This window comes from Globicephala melas, chromosome 16 (genome assembly GCF_963455315.2).
Source record: "Globicephala melas chromosome 16, mGloMel1.2, whole genome shotgun sequence".
In the NCBI taxonomy this organism is placed as follows: Eukaryota; Metazoa; Chordata; class Mammalia; order Artiodactyla; family Delphinidae; genus Globicephala; species Globicephala melas.
This window is the reverse complement of record NC_083329.1, coordinates 8836326-8842356: the sequence shown is the minus strand read 5'-3', so window position 1 is coordinate 8842356 and position 6031 is coordinate 8836326.

The following is a 6031-nucleotide window of genomic DNA, read 5'->3' as shown; positions in this document are numbered from 1 at the left end:
GGGGTGTTAGCCACTCTTACCCACATCACTCACTTTAATGTGTCAGCTACTTTGAAGTAAAGACAGATGATAACGTCTATCAGCACAAATGCGGTCACCAGTAAGCCGCCACCAATGGCAAATCATAATCTTGAGGTCAAACATCTTACACACACCTGGGCAGAGAAGTGCAGGCAAGCAGTGAGTGTGAGTTCCCCCTGCCCACAGTCACTTAGCACCCTCAGTAGGCTTCCTTCAGTGGAAGAAGAATGAACCCAAGCCACAGAGCCTTCCTGATGCATCTAAAACATGAATGGATCTTCCCGGAGAAGCCCAGAATCCTGAGCTGGTCCAGGTTGGGTAAAGGTTTATTCACGGATGAAAAAAGACTGAACTACAAAGTCCAGAGAGAAGGAAATTAATAGAAAAATTGAGAAGAATCTTTTCCCTTTCACAGGCAGTAATGTGCAACTGTCAGTAAAAAACAGGCCTGCACTTGAGCAAATGGTTTTGATCCCAAACACCTGGGTCTCATGAAATATATTTACTGATAGAGTCAGGATTGACCCTTTGCTGTTCAGCAAACTTAAAAATACTGTTTTATGGGAATGACTAAGGGAAAGACTTTTTAAAAAATATCATGCTGTGTAATAGAATACACAAACCCATTTCATAAGTGATTATGTTTTAAGGAAAGAAAGTTTTTAATTCTCCCACTGACAGCTGTCATGCCATCTCATGGTTTAAGGAGATTCTAGGAGACTTTTGTCCCTCATTCTGTCTCAACAGGAGACCAGAGGCCTTTCTGCCATTTTACCCCCTAAATCCTCCCAGGAAATCCGGTTTGTCTGGAATAAGCAATTTGCTTAATCTAACACAATGCAATTGGGGAACGTGAGCCAGGAAAGAAGCATAAACAATTCTACGGCTAAACATACTTACTACAGTTAAACCATCCAGATCTGGATGAAGGCCAACTGGAAAAAAATTGAACAAAAAAACAAAAAAACTTCAGGGAACAGGATATTTTATCAAACCTGTAATTTGAGAAACAGGGATCGAATCATCGCCGTTAGGAGGAATTAAGATCCAAGGTTGAAGAGCTCACTTTAGAAGCACAGCCTCTGTCCAGCTCCAACTTGTATGCCTATCAGGCCATAGGCTGTGTGACATCAGCTCTCTGGACACCAGCTCTTTCATGGAGTTCCGAATTCTGTTCCATGTGTAGGTATATTTTAGCCCCCATGAAACAGATATACTATTTTGAATCACTTAATTCTAAGTCTTTAACTTTGCAGGTCTTATTTCCCTCACGACAATTTTAAGGATTTAAAATTTCAATTTAAAAAATAAAGGAAAAAGATAGAAACGGGGAGATTAAAAATAGTCTTACACTTAGGAGTTCAATTATAGACGACTTTATGTTAGCTACACAATGAAATAATACAGAGCCATTTACTAGGATTAAAGCATATATGCTCATTGACATTGCAAGATTTTCATACTTTATAGTTAAAAGGGTTACAAAAATGAAAGTTGAATAGGATACCTGTTCTAAGTCAAGTATATATGATTTAAGGTACTCATACGCAGCCAATCTAGTAACATTAAATGAGGAGACTCCAGATACAGACAAGAAAGCTTAGATTTGTTTCTCCCGGCTCCTCTCTGCAAAGAATAACTGTAATACCTGAGGTAAAAACCAAAAGAAAACACAACAAAGGTCAAACGAAGGAGAACCGTGAAAGTTGGAAAGAGAAAGCAAACTGGTTAGGGATCCTGGGCCTGGATGAGCAGTATAGCATCAGGATAGAAGAAGGTAGCCCAAGCCCGATGTTCCCCAACTCTGAATCCAGCAACAGAGGGTGGCTCTGGAGAGTTCATTCTCCCTGGATTTAATGCGAGTCCTGCTGACGAGCCCAGGCTAGCCCAGTGGCAAGGCGGACAGTGTGGGAGCCCCCTGACAGTCAGTGGCTAGCGGAAGTGGGCCAGAGATTCCCTCTCACACCTAGATGCACCAAATGGCTGTAGCCTGGGGAATCTCCTGCTCCTTCAGGCAGCACTGCTGGAGGCTTGGGAGCCCCAGTGGCACCAAAAAAACTAAGCAGATCAAAGTAGCACTGAAAAGCCTCTGAACATTATATTGTCATTGGAACCTCATCCCACGAAAATAGGCCAGGATCTGCATTCTAAACCTAACCCGGTGGCTACCTGATAAAATTAAAGATTTAAATAGGACCTAGAGTCTCCTAACATAATAGCCAAAATATTCAGGATTCAATGGAAAATCACCTGGCAGACCAAGAACCAGAGAAGTAACACCTGAATGAGAAGAGACCATGAATTGATGCTAACAGCAAGATGAATCAAATGTTGGAATTATCCAGAAAGAATTGAAGACAGAATCCTACAAAGCCTTTGGTAATCAATACCAAATCTTCTTGAAATAATGACAATATTGAAATTTCAGCAAAGAAAGGGAAGTTACAACAAAAAAACCAAATAGATATTATACAACTAAAAAGTACATTAACAGAAATTAAAAAACAAAACAAAACAAAAACACCTCACTGGAAGGGTTCAGTAGCAGATGGAAATGACGGGACCAAATCAGCGAACTTGAGGACAGAACAAGAGAATTTAATAATCTGAACAAAAATTAACAAAGCCTCAGGGACCTTTGGGACCATAACAAAAGTTCCAACATTTATGTTATCAGAGTCTTAGGAAAGAAGAGAGAGAATGGGGATGAGGTTTTGAAGAAATAATAGCTAAAAACTTCCCAAATTTGGCAAAAGACAGATTCAAGAAGCTGAGAAAATCCTGAACAGGATAAAGCCAAGAAAATCCACGGCAAGACACGTTCTAAATTCAACTTCTGAAAACTAAAGACAAAGAAACAAACTTGAAAGCAGCTAGAAACAACACATTACCTACAGAGGAACACCAATTCACAGGACAACGCACTTCTTTCTTGTTTGTAACCATGGAGGCCAGAAGAAAGCAGTACATGACATTTTTCCAAGTGCTGAATGAAAACAACTGTTAAATTCTGTATCTGGCAAAACTATCGTTCAGGAATGGAGGAAAAAGGGCATTCTCGGATGAAGAAAAACTAATAGAATTTGTCCTGAAAAGATCTACCCCTTAAAGGACAGTTAAAGAAAGTAAAAATAGCTGACATACCTTTCTGAACAGGTGACATTCCAGCAGAGTCCTAGAAAAACGGGGGAGCAAAGTGAGGAGGTGTATTCCAGGCAAAGAAAATAGTAACTGAATCCCAAGGCTGCAGTGGGTTTGGTGCGTTCAAGGGACAAGAAAAGGGCCATTGTGGCTAGTGGGATGCAACCAGGGGAGAGTGGTGGTAGGAGACGGAGTTAGCCAAGGACAAAATCTTATGGGGGTTTAGTGCTCTTAGTAAAAAGTCTAGATTTTTTTTCTGCCGAACACCTTTGAAGGGTGTCAGTGGGGTTTTAGCAAAGAACCCATGCAATCTGGCTGCAGAGCCTGTGCTTTTAAACGTAGACCAGCGGCTCTCAAACTGCGCATGCATCCACATCAGCTGGAGGGCTTGATGAACCATGGATGGCTGGGCCCAGCCCCAGAGCTTCTGAGTCAGTATTGTGAGGTAGGGCCTGAAAGTCTGCATTTCAAGTAGGTTCCCAGGGTATGCTGCTGCTGCTGCTTCCGGAACCAGACTCAAGAACGACTGCTCAATATAATTGACTTTGAATGTGACTTCCCTATAGCACCTAAGATGGAAGAGAGGAGGGACTTTCAAATGTACTGGAATAGTAATGATATTAGGAACCACGTATGTCACTCTTGCTATTTATTAAATATTTATTTATTTATTGGCTGTGTCAGGTCTTAGTTGCGGCACACGGGATCTTTTGTTGCAGTGGGCAAGCTTCTCTCTAGTTGTGGCCAATGGGCTCCAGAGCGCACGGGCTCAGTAGTTGCAGCACCTGGGCTTAGTTGCCCCACGGCATGTGGGATCTTAATTCCCCAACCAGGGATCAAACAGGCGTCCCCTGCATTGCAAGACGGATTCTTAACCACTGGGCCACCAGGGAAGTCCCACTCTTGCTACTTAAGAAGACAGAGAACAGAAGAGTAGAAAGAGGGAGGGAAAAATTTAACATTTACTGGGTATCTCCTATATACTAGGCCTGTGCTAGGCAAGTCATATAAACTTCATACAAGAGAATGAGTAGGCTGTGATATCTCCAATCTTACAGAAGAGAAAACTGAGGCCAAGAAAGGTAAAGCCACTCATCCAAAGTTACACAGCAGGAATAACTAAGATGGAAAGAGAATTCAGGTTTTTCTATCCTTGTGATTTTTTCTCTAAGTCATCTTGGAAATATGGTCTCTGAGGGCATTTGGAGAGAAAATGTCAAAATGGTAGAAAACTGAAACCCTGGGCTGCTGTCCAATGCAGGGCATGGGACTGCCCTGAAGGAGAAAGTAGTGGGACTTCCCTGGTGGTCCAGTGGTTAAGATTTCGCACTTCCACTGCAGGGGGCGTGGGTTCAATCCCTGGTCAGGGAACTAAGATCCCACAAGCTGCACATGCTGTGCATGGCGCAGCCAAAAAAAAAAGGAGGAGGAAGTAGTGATGTGAGGAAAGGAAGGGACAACTAGGAAGATGGTGTACTTGCTTTACCTTGAGAGAGGTGGCCATGGAAGAGGCGTCACTTCTCCTTTCAACAGCCTTGGATTTCAAATGTCAAAGGGGATCAGTTCCAAGTAAGAAGGTTCTATACCAAAACCCACATGGGCACGGGGAACAGAGAATGGAAGCAAGAGAAGGAAAGGAGTCCTGGCTTCCAGGCCCATCTTCCCCACTTACCTGATAGAATGGTTGGCAAAGTGGCTCAGCTCCCCGTGCCTGTTGCTGCTTCTCGAAAGAGAAAAGATAATGAATAATGCGCGGTTTGACAATGGCGGTGGAGGCTATTAACGTCTGAGAGGTTTCAGTGAGAACACAGGTGTCACCACTTTGTAAACTGTGACGCCAATGTGAGCAGTTGATCCCTTTGATGGTGGCTCTTCTCCAACCACAGATGTGTTCCGTTCACAGGCTTCATCCAGATGCAAAGTGTGAAAGTGAAAACATTAAGTTTTTGATGGAACCTTCACCGAAGGGTCTCTGCTGGGCCCCACCAGAGGTTCTGATTCATTGGTTTTGGGGTAAAGCTCGAGTTTGCCTTTCTAGCCAGCTCCCAGGTAAGGCAGGTGGGAGGGGCTGATCAGATGGCTCTGTGTCGAGGTGTGCTATGATAGAGACCAAAGCGGACTCCCCAAGCTCAGCCTGTTATCTAAATAATAATAACCCTGAGATCTATTGAAATGCCTATTCAGGGACCGCTTCTCCCTCTGGTGCGATTTGTTAAACCTTCATGTTTAACAACTTCCCCAGGTGATTCTGACAGATTGGAGAGCAAATGAAGAGCAACACTGACTTACCTTTGTCAGGCAACCAGATGTTACATGGTTGTACATTCATAGCACCCAAAGCAGAACGCCAAGAAATTCTGCACGTGAGGTCCCAAGCAAAGCTCCACTCCTTTCTGAGGCCCAGAGCGAATCACGTCACCCTCCTGCTTGAGCCACTGATTATTTGGTGCTAACAAATCCCGAGTAGAGCAGCGATGGTTTTCCCAGGCCAGACCCAGGCTACCTTTTCAAGCCTTTCCTCTACCTGACATGCGTCATGTGCTTGAGCCAATCTAAACTGTTTTACTTACCCCTAAAAAGCGCCTTCTGTGTTGTTTTCTCATGTTTCACGTGTCCAGTCGCTTGCTGAGGAACGGAGAGACCAAGGGCAGCTCATGAAGGCTGCACCTCAGCTAAGCTTTGAACAGTAGTGTGATGTAGGGCAGGAAGAGGTGGGGATCAGTGCACGAGGACTCTCATCTGCCGGAAGCAGCAGCTTGAGGAGACTTGGGAAGAAAGGGCGGGCTGCAACGCGGGTCACGTGGTGGTGGCCAATGAGCCTGGAAAGCCAGGCTGGGGCTAAGTGAGGAAGAGCCTCCAGTGGTCGTCT